At 36.5% G+C, this 16,009-nt stretch overlaps 1 protein-coding gene across 16 annotated transcripts in view; it reads left to right on the top strand.

Moving 5' to 3' along the window:
* PAM (peptidylglycine alpha-amidating monooxygenase) overlaps positions 1-16,009 on the top strand; it is a 281,047-nt gene that overhangs the window by 111,215 nt on the left and 153,823 nt on the right. The window contains exon 1 of one of the 16 annotated variants that reach the window (XM_082620651.1): positions 14,878-14,901. The exons of the other annotated variants lie outside the window; for them this stretch is intronic. The gene's annotated coding sequence lies outside the window, so the exon portion shown is untranslated. Of the gene's footprint in view, positions 1-14,877; positions 14,902-16,009 lie in introns of those variants that run through there. 16 annotated transcript variants of the gene reach the window in all.

Here is a 16,009-nt window from a genome sequence, read left to right as displayed (position 1 = left end):
AAAAAGGAAGAAGCAGAACATCACCACATGGTCCGTGCTCAAGAAATGAGAGCCATTATTATGCTGTAATAAAAAGTCTTCCAGTCCTTTTGTCTGATTTATATGTTATGACCATGGCAGAGATATAAATTTCTAGAGCTTTAACTGTTTGCCTGGAGCCACAGAATCAAAATCATGGATCTTAGCTGGAAGGGACCCCAGGGCTCTTAGGAGATATTGTTGATGTTGCCCATTGTATATACATTTGGTAGCTGTTGATGCACAGTGAGTGTGTGCCACTGTTTACTTTTCTGGAAATGGTGATTGATTGATGAGTGTCCGATCCAAGCACATGCTGTTATTAAATCCCTCTTATAAGCTAGGGCTTATGTTTTGAAGTACTTCGTGGTGGTTAGACTTGTAGTCATGGACCATGGAACATAACAAATTTAACAGGTCCACATTGTGTGCATAGATATGTTTTGAAGGCAGGGCATTGATAATGAAGGTGAAGGTGAGGGGAGAAGTAAGGATATACCACCTTCATTATCATCAGGCAGGTAATTGAATTAGTCAGCCACAGTTGGCCAGCAACCAGTTAATTACTATCAATCTATAAGTAGATTATTGTACTGACCATTTTGTTCCTAGTCTATAGCTTATTTGTTTTGCCAAGGACGCTTTTTGTACAGATGGCACTGGCAATACGTCAGAGGTACTTTTGACAAAGTACCAAAAAGCCAGTTACTCTTGTTGAACTGTTGTGATAACAGAAATAGTCAAGAAAACCAGGCCTAGTAATAACTAGCAGCAGGAACCTTAAGATGGTAAGAAGACAGAGGCCATTATTACATTTTAGAGGCATTGTTCTTGAGCACAACTGTGTGATGTCTTCACCAACTCCCAAAGCTGAGAATTAGCACTGTACACCTTGGTGAAAATTAGTGCTATTTGTGTAGTTCATTGATGGTGTAGATGCTACACTAAAGACATTTAGCACTTTTATGCATAAGAATTCTTTTTGGTTCTATTTTCAGTCATTTAGTTTCAGAAACAGTTTTCTTCACCTTAAAATAGTTTTGGTTTTGGATAGAAATTTGAACACATTTTTATCAAATGAAAGTCATTAATGAACATATTATTTTCCAGAAAAAAATTATTGGATTCAGAGTAGACATATATAAATTAGCTTCTAATTAACAAGTCTTTTGTCAGTTGTCTGCATCTTCTATGTTTATCAGCTATCATAACTTACATTTGGAGATACGTTGATTTGTTTTTAACATTTTTAGATGGTTAGGTAATTATCCAAGTTCACCTTATTATCACTCAACTAATAGAAGAGTTTTCTGCCTTCTGGGAACAAACATATTGCATGGAAAGTGAGCAAAGTTGTGTGAAACAAATAGTGGGGTTTTTTTGTAATTGTGCAAGGTGGGACACCCCGACATTTCATGTTCCTTTTAGGCCATATGAAGCTTCTGCTCTTGCCAAGGAGATGGTTGAAAAGGCCCTATGCATCCTTGAACATACTGTGGTCTGGACTAAGGAGGGGTCAGGGAGAACTGAAGTGCACTTACCGTGTGCTCAGGAGGCCTTCTCTTGTCATATTGCTCTGTTTCATTCGCAGCCACTAACATTGAGAGATTTTAGTGTATCATTGTTGGAAGGGGATGGGAGTGGGGGCAGAGGACTGTGACTGGAACACTATCCGGCTATATCTCGTTTCCCTTATACATCAAAACCCCACCTATGCCCTCATGGTAGCCTCTGAGCCTTTTATTCTCATCCAGATACCACATTTAGAAACAAGATACAGAATCCTAGATGAGTGCAAATGAAATGGTTCTTCAGTACATACACCCTGTGTTGTAGATCAGTGTAGATGTGGTTGGCACAAGAAAATGAAGACCCCGGGAAGGAAGATCAAGGAGGGAGAGGTATCTGGGAATAGTAGTTATACTTTGGTCCCAAATGGCCTTGAGGAGATCCTGTTGGTTTGGGGATCTGGTCACTAGAATGGATCATTATGCATCAAATTTAAGATGATGGTCAGACTTCTGCAAAACCCTGGAATGCTCTGCCTGTTGCAGAGTGATCAAAACTCCTAGGCCATCGTTTTTTAAGTTGATCTTCATCCAACCTGCAATAGAAAATACGTATTCCAGGGCCTTCACCAAAGTTACTGAATTGGAATCTAAATGTGTCCACTAAATGTGGACCCTGGAATCTGCATTTTAAGGTCTGGATGATTCTAGAATTTGAACAACATTGTGTTATGGGGTTGCAGGAATTAAACTCAGATTTCGGAAGACCCAAAGTGACCTAAATCCCGAAGACTTTCTGCTGGAAACAGCTTCCTGAATTTGCCTCTGACCTGACCCATCTAGACCTGAGCAGATAGGCTTCAGTAAGAACAATGACCTGGAGAGCAGAGGTTCTTAACCTGAAGAACTTTAAAATCATTCATTCCTTGTACCGTTCCCATCAGTTTTTGACTGAGTAGGTCTGGACTCAAGCATTGATATAAGATCTATAGTCAGAGGATTCTTGGGCTAAGCAAGCTTTTGATTTTGCTTACCTAGTCTAATTTTGCTTCGAAAACAGCCTCCAAGATATTCCTATCTCCTAGTTTGCTTTTTGACCTTTTAAAAGTGCTGGAATAGCTCAGCGGGTGGACACAGACCAGATTTTGATACTGCAAGATTGATGCTAGAGTATATTGGTCTTTTTAGAGCAGTTTCTCTCCTTATGATTGATCCTCATGGGAGTAAGTTTTTTAAAGTAAAATATGCAGAGCTCTTTCATGGTTGTTGTCTTCCTTTGTCCTCCCAGAATCCCTTTGAGGTAAAGAGGACAAGAATAGGTTTTGTTGTTCTCCTTTAAATGCTTGTAATCAGAGTGAGTGGTGGAAAATTCTGTGTCAGAGCAAGCTTGGACATGATACATAGACTTGAATTAGCTTGCTTCAAGAGCAAATTCAAGAATGTTTCTTGACCACTAGTGAATGCAGTTATAGGATACTCAGGTCTACTGCTATTACTAAATCTAAAGGGATGTGAAAAATCTATCTGTTTCTTCCTCTCAATTAAATTATAGTTTCATCAAAGTACAGTCTAATTGTATTCTAGGTAACAGGGGCTACTCTTCATTGCGGTGCATGGGCTTCTCATTGCGGTGGCTTCTCTGGTTGTGGAGCACGGGCTCTAGGCACACGGGCTTCAATAGTTGTGGCGCACGGGCTTAGTTGCTCCATGGCATGTAGGATCTTCCTGGACTAGGGATCGAACCCATGTCCCCTGCATTGGCAGGTGGATTCTTAACCACTGTGCCACCAGGGAAGTCTCCCCACTACAATTCTGAACAAATGGTTAAAGCACACATATTTAAAATCCCTAAATATTCCTATAATTTCAATGGAATTAGATAAGCAAAAAAATTGAAAGTGTATGGAAATGTTTTCCCAAAGAGTAAGTGCTTTTTGTTTGTTTATGCCTCATTAATTGAAAGCATTGTTTTATTGTGAAAAATCCAGTTACACCTTTATACTTAAGTTGATGAAATTAAGTAGAAACTAGCCCTTTTCCATTGAAAGAGACAGTGTATATGCCAAGGTCAGGAAGCAGTGGAGGTTTAGTGATATTTTAGCTATGAAAACTGCCTTGAAATACCAACAACAAAAATAAGTGATGCTGCGTTTTACCACTGTCTTACTATTTAGAATTAAATGTTATTTTCCTAAGAGAGAGAAGTATTGAATACATTATTTTAAACTTTTATTGATTGTTAAAAAGTGTTTATTCCTGCTTTCTGCTTTCTTTTGGCATATGACATAGAAAGAAAAGTGCCAAATTGTGGATGTTTTGGCTGCCTTTCAGTTGAATTTTAAAAATTCTACCTCATCTAGTCCTATTTTTGTCCTATAATTACTGTTTGAGTCCTTAAACACAGTGTCATACCTAGAAATATTGAAGCTGAGTCATAAATTTCAGGTTGAATAGTCTGAAAATGGCTATCAGATAATGTAACTATAATAAAAAATGAAAAACTATCCATTGATTCTGCAATACAAACTTCAGAGAGTAAGAGTCAACATAATCTTATTCACTTGTACCGATGGACAGAGTCCAGAAGAGCAAGCAGTGATTCTGGTGTTTTGCGTGTCCTGGGTGCTTGTCAGAACACGGGGTGGGAAAGGGACTCATTGCAGGAGATGTTTCTACCTTTCATGAAAGCAGCCTTGGTGAAAGTCTGTGAGGCACCAGTCCCTCACTGCTCCCAGTATAGATCCTCTGCCAACACACTGCCCTTAGTCGCCCCTTACCTGGAGTTCCTGCCGCAAGATCAAATACAAATCTCAGCTGCTTCATGGAGCCTTTTGAAATCATCCTAACCCTCAGGGATCTTCCCTTCTCTCAACGTGTGTTGCTTATTATTTCTGACACACAACATTCAGTGTATACTTCCCTGGTTATTAGTTTTCTCTTTAATTATGTTATTCATGGATGGTTCAGTGGTGTATTTCTTGTCTCTCATCCAGAAGGCCAACAAAATGCTTTTCTTAGAAAGACGTTAACGAAAGTCTTAGAAAGACTCCTTAGAAAGGAGTCAATGAAACATTGGACTGATAGACAGGAGACATGTTACCCCTGGTTCTGCTCTGAAATTGGAGAAGGAACTTTGAGCAGAGCATTTAACCTACCTTTGTTTCTTTCCTCAGCTATCAAATGAGGAAATTGGACTAGATAATCTCCAGATAATCCACTTTAAAATTGTATTTCTGGGACTTCAGGTTCAATGTGGCAGATTGGGTACATGATTTTAGCTCTAGACCTCCCCAAATCCCTCTAAAAAGGATGGTAAAATAATTTTTAAAGTTATAAACTTGCAAAGATAAAGGAGACATTCCACAGTGAGTAAGAGATTAATATATCTTCGGAAAGCGGAAAGTAGAGGACTGATAACAGACTTAGTACAGCAGGAGCTGTTTCATATAAGTGCCCTAGAGAGGAAAGACCCATGAGAATCAAGCTGTTCGGCTTCAAAAACCACATGAAAGCTTCAAGCCTTGGTGATACCAGTGCCATGGAAAGTAGGGATGCTGTGTGGCGCTAAAATCAGGGGATAATGTGGGAGTCTCCTCTGGCCCCCTCTCCCTGCCCTGCTCCCTGAACGTTAGCAGCATACTTCACCCTTTCAGAATATGGGTGACTCTTCTCTAGAGAATTGAAAACCCCCAGGTTGATGGGGGACTTATGGAAATGTCTAACTTGAAAGAGAGAATTAAAAAAAAAAAAAAAGGAACTCAGCTGTTACAAACAGTGTAGAAAGGAAGAGAAAATGGAAAAGGTTGAAACTAGAAAGTAGAAAAAGTTCTTTAAAAAAAACACAGATTATTGAAGAAAATAAATTATCAAAGAAATATTTAAGAATATTTATCAACATAGTAGTTCATAAGTCTTTATATTAAAATGACCTAGCAAGTTGAATGAGCAGTGCCCAGGAGAATGAATGAGAAAAGACTCATATTAGGGAACATCAGTAAAAATTCAGAACAGAAAGCTAAAGAGAAATATTTTAAAGCTTCCAGACTGGGGAGGTATTGAGAGAGATTAGTAATAAAGTATGAAAAATCAGAGTGGTACCTGAATTCTCAACAACAGGATTATAAGAAAGAAGATAGAGGAGTAATACCTTTTAAATTCTTAGAAGTGATTTTCATCTTGTAAATCTATATTCAGCCAAACACAATGAAGGATGATGCTAAAATAAAGATATTCCACACATGGTTCAGGAACCATGCTCTAGTTCCTGAACTCCATAAAAACAAAAAGGTATACAAGAAAGTTAACAATCATAAGACAGTTACTTGGTTCAGTGGAAAACAGTGTTTATATAGCTTTGACAATTTAAATATTGATTTTACTAAAAATTGTGGTGTGTCTTTTGGGAAGCTGGTGGGATTGGAAAGGGGGCTGTAAGAGACTTAGTTCTCATCTTCGAAAGTAGGAAGTCAATAGATAATGAATAGATCTGTGAATTGGTGAATGAGAACATCAACACATTTGGAAAAATGAAGGTAAATACCAGAATAGTCTGCTAAAAGAGTGCCAAAGTGTTACATGTGATGAGTAGGTCTTGTGGTAGTTGGGCAAAGACTGCTGTCTTCATTGTAGGATCTTAGCACTATTTGACTTTTAACTATGTGTACATACTACAGTACTTTGATTTAAAAATTCTTTTTAAAAAGTTTATTTTCTTTTTCTAAAACTTCATGTATATCCAAAATTGGTATGTATAGTTTTTCTTAAACTTTACTGTGAGACCCTGGAGAACTGTGTGATGTATTTCTTTGCATCCCTTGCTCCCATGCATTTGCTTAATATTTACTGAGTATGTCATGTTGGAACAGGTAGGATGATGCTCCACTGTCACTGGATTTAAAAAAAAAAGAAAAAGGAGCTGTTTTTCTAAGTGGAGATGAATATGAGGCTTTCACAAACATAATGCCTTGGGTAGGTGTAGGCATGGGAGTGTATATTGAAATTCACAACCTTTTTTCTCTGTAACTCGTATAAACTTCATAACCCTCCATCCCGCTGAGTAGCTGGGAAGTAATTAAATTTGCCCATTAGAGTTATCTAGTTCTTCTGCTTTAACATTGTCTTTTCATGTACATCTTTGGACAGTTTCTAAATTCAAGTCCCTGTGAGGGGGACTGTTCCTTCTTTTGCCTTCTGCCTTCCTCAGGGAGTGTTTGGATTCAGGCTGATGGAAGTAGTCTCTCTTTGAACATCACCAGTCACTGACTGAGTAGAAGACACACGGGTAACATAAAAGGAAACAGGAAAACTGAGTGTGGTGAACTAGCAATGGCTTTTGAAACGTCAGCTTGGATTGACACAATTCACTTCTGTCCCCCTTTCATTGGTTAAAGGAAGTCACATGGCCATTGGGTGCACAGTACTCCTGTGCCACCCAGCTGTGGGCAACTGAGGTGTGTCTCTGTTACAGCAGATACAGTGCCCTACACAAATTATACTCTTGGGAAATTTTGATAGGAAGAATAGAGAAAAAAGAAATGTACGGGTAGAAAGAAAAGCAGGAGTAACCATTGACTACCATTAGGTCTCAGATTCAAATAAATTAATTTGTGGGGAAAGTGTGAGGGGACAGGAAACTCAAAATATCAGGTTTCATTTGGGGGAAAGCAGAAAGCAGAATAATGTACTGATTGGATTGGTGTGGAGCAATAGGAATGTAGGATTGAGAGAAACTGAAACTGTATGTGTGGGAAGAATTCTGCTCAGTAATCAGATGCCCTCTCCAGTTAGTTTAGGAAATACTGTTTTATGTGCATAAATGTGTGATTGCTTCTCCTTAGAATTTTTCTATAATTTTATTAAAGTTGACTTTCTCATTAGGAGAAAAATTCAGGTTTCAGAAGTGAGTAAAATGCTTAGGTTGTGTGCATATGTATTTTGATTATGTATTGGAACACATTGCATAATTAAACTAAAATATTTTAATGATATCTCATTTGCTATATACCTTGGAGGATAATTGTAACTCAATAAAGAATTTCCCCTCTAGTGTGTTGTGTTTTTACATAACAAAGGCTGCCTTAATGAACCTTTATCTCATTATAATGTAATACTGATAGTGATTTAAATATCAAAATGAAAGGGAAATTTTATCACAGTTTTATTCTCTTTTTGACAAATCAATACTGCTTAATTTATTTTTCTGATTTGAAAATTAGCATTTTGTTAAGATAAAACTTACTGATAAAAGATGTTGACCTCTTTGGTAGCAAGAAAATTTTTGATATTTTATAAAAAGAGAAGGAGATAATTACAAAGTTTCAGGAACAAGAAATAAAGTAGGCCATCTTAAAATGTTAATTCAGCTAAATCAGAATGAAATGGTTAATAGTATTTTTTAAAATACCTTAAAACAAATCTGTGGCCTACTTAAAACAAAGACAGCATATATTAGTGCTATATTATTATTTATGGAGGAAGAAGTTTTACCTTATTTTTTTAACCTTAACTTAATTGATCAAATAATTTAAAGCATATTTTTCTATTATGTTTGAATAACTCCACTCATATTTAACAATATCATTCTTTCATCTCTGCCATTCAACTTATCTTTTCTTTAATCATTGACGAAGAAATCATGAAATAGAATACAATTTCCACCATGCCAAAAGAGCAGTAATCAGTACAGTATTTTGCTAGATGTAAGCCAGGGTGACCAATCTAGAAGCTGCCTTCCCAGTTGGTATCCATCCCTGAATCAACGAAGCAGTCATCTGCCGGCCACTATGATAGTGGAAATCACCAGCCGGTCAAGCATGGGCCATTAATTTTGAATGCATTGATAGAGACATAAATTTCCTTGAAAATCATATTGAAAGATAAAATGGCCAGCTTCTTTTAAGGATATTCTGATATACCTCGGGGCTGTTATAGGAACCACTGATTATTTTATAGTTTTATTTTGTTAAAGGAATTTTAAAAGGTTTGATGTTGACCTTGATGTATTTTTAAGTAACAATAAATAATCACTACTAAATCTACACCTTTTGTACTTTTATGAATAGTATATTTAAAGACTTAAGGTCCTATTTTTCTGTTTCATTTCTATTTTTACCAAATCTTTAGGAATATGTCATTTCAAAAGAGGTAACAATCTTTTGGTGGAATTACTGGACTGAAAGTACATTGTTTGCTTTATCAATAGAATTTTACACATTGCCATGAGTTACTTGTATAATGATCCAGGTTTTGGTATCTGCATGACTTCTTCACTGTTTGAGAGACTTAGTCTTAGGATAATAGAAATTCATCATAATGGGAAGCAAAACTTTTTAAAAAGTAAAATTAATGCATATATACTGACTTTAAAAATTCCATTTCAAAAACTAAAAAAAATGCTTTTCAAAAGAATCATCTTCCAATAAGGTAATTCACATAATTCCTCTATTTAGGAATAAATATTAAAATTCAGTAGAATCAAGTAAAGAGTAGTAAGACTGATTTCTCATTTAGCAGTTAGTCCTTGTGTAGTACTTAGTAGTCATATAGCACATTTCATCTTTAAAATGCTTTAGCAACAATAAGTTACATTTCTTGTCAATACTCCTATAAAGAGATAGGCAAGTATTACTAATAAGAATCTGTTTGTCTTATTTAAATCCCAAGCACCTAGTTGGGTCTACCATTTTATATTTGTTCTAAGAAAATGTCTAACTGCTTTTGGAATATGAATGTGTGTTATTTACCTCCACTGCTAATTTCTTTGGGCTGTTGGTTCTACAAATCTGCCTCTATATAGTTTCCTTAAGTCGTGCAACACAAACTTGAGCCATGACATAAAATACCTGTCAGTGCCGGTCCTAGTAAATATTTCCTAATAATCTTGACGTAACAGTGGTAATTCCCTTGAAACATAAATTGTTATTCCTGATTAGTGGCACATATTTCAAATGATATAGCTTAAGATTTTAGTTCTATTTTTGCTGAATGACAGAATTACTGTTTCTTTTTTATTGTATTTTTTACTGTATTTTTTTAAACATCTTTATTGGAGTATAATTGCTTTACATTGTTGTGTTAGTTTCTGCTGTATAACAGAGTGAATCAGCTATACATATACATATATCCCCATATCCCCTCCCTCTTGCGTCTCCCTCCAACCCTCCCTATCCCACCCCTCTAGCTGGTCACAAAGCACTGAGCTGATCTCCCTGTGCTATACAGTTGCTTCCCACTAGCTATCTATTTTATATTTGGTTGTGTATATATGTCCATGCCACTCTCTCACTTTGTCCCAGTTTACCCTTCCCCCCCACCCCGTGTCCTCAATTCCATTCTTTATGTCTGCGTCTTTATTCCTGTCCTGCCCCTAGTTTCCTCAGAACCATTTTTCTTTTTCTTTTCAGATTCCATATATATGTGTTAGCATATGGTATTTGTTTTTCTCTTTCTGACTTACTTCACTCTGTATGACAGACTCTAGGTCCATTCACCTCACTACAAATGACTCAATTTCGTTCCTTTTATGGCTGAGTAATATTCCATTGTATATATTTGCCACATCTTCTTTGTCCATTCATCTGTCGATGGACATTAGGTTGTTTCCATGACCTGGCTATTGTAAATAGTGCTGCAATTAACACTGTGGTACGTGACTCTTTTTGAATTATGGTTTTCTCAGGGTATATGCCCAGTAGTGGGATTGCTGGGTCATGTGGGAGTTCTATTTTCAGTTTTTTAAGGAACCTCCATACTGTTCTCCATAGTGGCTGTATCAATTTACATTCCCACTAACAGTGCAAGAGGGTTCCCTTTTCTCCACACCCTCTCCAGCATTTATTGTTTGTAGACTTTTTGATGATGGCCATTCTGACCAGTGTGAGGTTGGTACCTCATTGTAGTTTTGATTTGCATTTCTCTAATGATGAGTGATGTTGAGCATCCTTTCTTGTGTTGTCAATCTGTATATCTTCTTTGGAGAAATGTCTATTTAGGTCTTCTGTCCATTTTTGGATTGGGTTGTTTGCTTTTTTGATATTGAGCTGCATGAGCTGCTTGTATATTTTGGAGATTAATCCTTTGTCCCTTGATTAGTTTGCAAATATTTTCTCCCATTCTGAGGGTTGTCTTTTCATCTTGTTTATGGTTTCCTTTGCTGTGCAAATGCTTTTAAGTTTCATTAGGTCCCATTTGTTTATTTTTCTTTTTATTTCCCTTTCTCTAGGAGGTTGGTCAAAAAGGATCTTGCTGTGATTTATGTCATAGAGTGTTCTGCCTATGTTTTCCTCTAAGAGTTTGATAGTGTCTGGCCTTACATTTAGGTCTTTAATCCATTTTGAGTTTATTTTTGTGTATGGTGTTAGGGAATGTTCTAATTTCATTCTTTTACATGTAGCTGTCCAGTTTTCCCAGTACCACTTATTGAAGAGACTGTCTTTTCTCCATTTTATATCCTTGCCTCCTTTGTCATAGATTAGTTGACCATAGGTGGTGAGGGTTTATCTCTGGGCTTTCTATCCTGTTCCATTGATCTATATTTCTGTTTTTGTGCCAGTATCATACTGTCTTAATTACTGTAGCTTTGTAGCATAGTCTAAAGTCCGGGAGCCTGATTCCTCCAGCTCCGTTTTTCTTTCTCAAAGTTGCTTTGGGTATTCGGGGTCTTTTGTGTTTCCATACAAATTGTGAAATTTGTTGTTCTATTTCTGTGAAAAATGCCATTGGTAGTTTGATAGGGATTGCGTTGAATCTGTAGATTGCTTTGGGTAGTAGTGTCATTTTCACAGTGTGGATTCTTCCAATCCAAGAACATGGTATATCTCTCTATCTGTTGGTATCATCTTTAATTTCTTTCATCAGTGTCTTATAGTTTTCTGCATACAGGTCTTTTGTCTCCTTAGGTAGGTTTGTTCCTAGGTATTTTATTCTTTTTATTGCAATAGTAAATGGGAGTGTTTCCTTAATTTCTCTTTCAGATTTTTCATCATTAGTGTATAGGAATGCAAAAGATTTTTGTGCATTAATTTTGTGTCCCGCTACTGTACCAAATTCATTGATTATTTCTAGTAGTTTTCTGGTGGCATGTTTAGAATTCTCTGCGTATAGTATCATGTCATCTGCAAACAGTGACAGTTTTACTTCTTCTTTTCTGATTTGGATTCCTTTTTTTTCTTTTTCTTCTCTGATTGCTGTGGCTAAAAGTTCCAAAACTGTGTTGAATAATAGTGGTGAGAGTGAGCAACCTTGTCTTGTTCCTGATCTTAGAGGAAATGGTTTCAGTTTTTCACTATCGAGAATGATGTTGGCTGTGGGTTGTCATATATGGCCTTTATTATGTTGAGGTAAGTTCCCTCTATGCCTACTTTCTGGAGGGATTTTATCATAAATGGGTGTTGAATTTTGTCAAAAGCTTTTTCTACATGTATTGAGCTTATCGTATGGTTTTTATCCTTCAATTTGTTAATATGGTGTATCACACTGATTGATTTGCGTTTATTGAAGAATCCTTGCATTCCTTGGATAAACTCCACTTGATCATGGTGTATGATCCGTTTAATGTGCTGTTGGGTTCTGTTGCTAGTATTTTGTTGAGGATTTTTGCATCTATGTTCATCAGTGATATTGGCCTGTAGTTTCCTTTTTCTGTGACGTCTTTGTCTGGTTTTGGTATCAGGGTGATGGTGGCCTCATAGAATGAATTTGGGAGTGTTCCTCTCTCTGCTGTATTTTGGAAGAGTTTGAGAAGGATAGGTGTTAGCTCTTCTCCAAATGTTTGATAGAAGTCGCCTGTGAAGCCATCTAGTCCTGGGTTTTGTTTGTTGGAAGATTTTTAATCACAGTTTGAATTTCAGTGCTTGTGATTGGTCTGTTTATATTTTCTATTTCTTCCTGGTTCAGTCTTGGAAGGTTGTGATTTTGTAAGAATTTGTCCATTTTTTTCCAGGTTGTCCATTTTATTGGCATAGAGTTGCTTGTCATAATCTCTCATGATCCTTTGTATCACGTATAGAATTACTGTTTTTGCTCTTACTTTTAATGTTAGAAAGAGTGTTTAAATTGGGGGGTTTCAATGCTTTTTCCCCCTAACTCTTCAATGATAATTGTTATTAAAAATTCAACTTTTTTTAATGATGACACTCAAGGTTAGGTCATATAACTTCAGTAATGGAGATAGAAGGTGAGCAAGATCGACTAGGCATGCTTGGGCCTCACTTCCTTGGAGTGATACAATGGGGACGGCATCCAGTGTGTTCTCTCACACCCAGTGGAGCATGGCCCTCATCTTTTTTTTCAACTCTTATTTCATTTCCAGCATGTAGTGCACATCACTGTGGGAAACCTTGTAAAGAAGATTAAAAACTGTAGAAGGGAAAGCCAGTCTGTAAGCACCTTGTTAAAATAAACCACTTCTTCCTAAGCTCAAGACAGCAAGAAACAGTTTAATAACTATGAAATAAATTCACCACCTGTTTGTGCAACAGTATCAAAGACTTCTAGCAAACATAAGAATGCTTTGATCCTTTTGAGCCAGAAGAAAATTATGAAGCTCTGAATTGATAGTTCATGGGGAGTTTGGGGACACTGATCAAAGAAAACTGTTATTATTATAGATGAGAAGTTAAAATATTTGAATATAAGCTACTCAGTACATCGTACTTCTTTCAATGCTGAATTGCATATTTAAAAATTCAAATAGTCTTGTTATGATTAAGCTGTATTTTATTATAGCTTGTACACCCCAAAATAAAAAACTTTAAAATGGTTTTAAGCAACTGTGTTTCTTTTGTTAATGGCTTTCAAATTATATAGTTGAGATAGATTGAGGGGGCAGTGTATAGTATATATTTTATAGGAGCCCTCTAGGTTACTGTAAACTCAGTTGAACAGAATTATATAAATGAGAGAATGTTTTAACATTCTTTCATGATCTTTAGGAAAATTTCCCATAAGTTTTTCAATTATACAATAACATTATATGATTGTAGATTCCACTTTAAGTACTCTAATTATACAGCTGAGAGGCTTAAAGACAAGGATACCAAAACTTTTATTATAGCAAGGGGTATGTTTATGGGCATTTTACTGTAAGTATTTGAACATTTGAAATGGAAAACATAAGAATCACTTGAAAATTTGATTCTGCTATGGGAGAAAATGCTTCTATGTGAATAACACACGACACAAAAGATAAAGTTCAGTGTAATTTTGGAGTGAAAATCTAGACATTTCCTGTAGATTTTACTTATCAAGAAAGAGGATATTTATTTTGTAACTGCATGTTCTGGATTTGAGCCACGTTCATGTGTAGTTAATAACTCCTGCCTCTGAAGTCATAGGGAGGCATTTAACAAAATATGTATTGAAATGCTTCGGGAATAACTCTGCCTAAGGATGTGGATGTATAAACAGGAAAAAAAAAATCCCTACAAAAGAGGACATCTCGTTAAAAAATATGTTGATTAGTTGCAAGAAAGACAGAAGGAAAGGCAGATGCCCGCCTTCTGACCACATCCATCCAAGCCCAGTGCCTGGCATTGAATATTTGCTCTTAAATGTGGCACCCTTCCATCCTTCATTCAGTAACAACTTCCTCTTGAAAATAGCAGAAAATAATAAGGCACAGACCCACAAAGGAAGCATTACAAAGGTAATGGAAAGACCTTTCAGTACTTAAATCAGCCAGTGATTCATACTTTATTAAAAAAACAAATAGACAAACTTTTGAGATTTAGTCAAGTCTTGGATATTAGTTTCAAACTAGTTCTTCAAAAACTTCACTGAAGAGGAAGAAGAGAGTTTATTAATTTTTGAATTGGCATGTTATGGAGATAGCCTATAAGTTCAGGCCCTCATGTCTGACTTGCTCCATAAGTTAGGACAGAAATCCCCACCTTGCTAAATGACTGCAGGACCAGGCTCATGGCCTGCGCCCCCAACTCAACAAGAATATTTAAAGGAGAAGGCAGCTATAGCTGCAGAAGTGTTTTGTGCTCTACTTATGAAACTGAATTCTTTGTCTCGTTTATAAGTAAAAAAAAAGATACTGGTAGGCAAATGAGTCACATGCAAAGGAGCCATTCTACCTCTCTGACATCATCAGTAACGGTTAATGCTCTCCTGTGCAGTGCACAGTCTCTTGAGAACTTCCTGTGCATCCTTAGAATAAAAGGATGTGTGCTGATTGGAACACAGGGATCTGTTTTATCTTACATTAAAGTATGCTAGCACTGAATTCAGATTCATGTGTTATGAAGTACCATTTGAAGTAGTCAAAGTTGAGAAACTTAATTAAGAATAATGTCTCTTGTTTTTTCCCCCACAGAAATATTTACAGGACTGAGCAATTTGATGACTAATGGACATATTTAAAGGCCATCTGGTACGGATCATGGCAACCAAAAAATAAAAATAAATAAAATGTGTTACCGTTGGCAAGTTCTTATTGCAGTAGAGTCATATGCTGAATGGTACCCCTGAGATTGTTCAACATTATATATTCTAATAGGTACCTAGCCAATTTTGACTTACAGGGGAAGAATACTTCAAATTGACTACCTGTTAGAAGAGATGAATCCCAAACAAACCCACGTGCAGAAAATGCCATTCAATTTCGTGTGCCTTGCTAAAAGAGAGACTTAAAAAACAAAGAAAGGAAGAACAGGAAAGGAAAGGAAAGAAGAGAAAAGAAAAGAAGTAGCAACGTAGTATATCTGAATGTGGCAAACGCTATGCTATGTGTAAGGTGAAGTTTACCTTCTTATATAAAGAATGGGTGCACCTCTGGGGTCACAACACAAATGACTTTAGGGTATAGCTAGTAATGTTAATGAGAAAAACTGGCCAGATGTAAAAAACGACAGCAAAACAATTGGACAGACAAAACTGCACCTCAGTGTTGAGTGTCAGTTAAAACAAGTACCCTTGGCCTCAGGATCTGGGAATACATAGGGAGCAGAAGGGGCTAATTGTTCCCATGTGGAGATATGGGTCCAGTGATGCCAGATTTTTTACAACTCTTCAAGAGACACTTTTTATGTGAAATCTTTTCATTTTGAAATGTTTACTCAGAATTCAAATTCAAGAGAAGAGTTAGGAAAAATTCTTGCAAGCCAAACAAAATCTACTTTGGGGACTAGATTTAGACCCTTGTTATAGATCTTCAATTTGTTCTTTCTGAGTTAGCTAAATGAGTTATGTTTGTAAGGTTGTAGAGGAAGTGTTAATGCTTCCTAATATATGAATAAAAAAAGAGACTAGGTTACATTTATTGCTGAGCAGGTATGGGCTTTAACTGTGACATCAGATTGCCTGTGTTTATATTTTGGCTGTGTTCCGTGGGCAAGTTACCAATGCTCTGTGTGTCCAGTTTTCACTTCAGTAAAGTGGGAATGATAATGGTACAGATTTCATAAAGTTGCTGTAAGGCTTCAGATGAGCTAATCTATATATAGTGCTTATTAGTACAGTGCCTGGCATATAGTAATTGC

This window comes from Mesoplodon mirus (genome assembly GCF_964341445.2).
Source record: "Mesoplodon mirus genome assembly, chromosome: 5".
NCBI classification, from domain to species: Eukaryota; Metazoa; Chordata; class Mammalia; order Artiodactyla; family Ziphiidae; genus Mesoplodon; species Mesoplodon mirus.
Note: the sequence above shows the minus strand (reverse complement) of the source record. Positions and strands in the feature narration are given on the sequence as shown.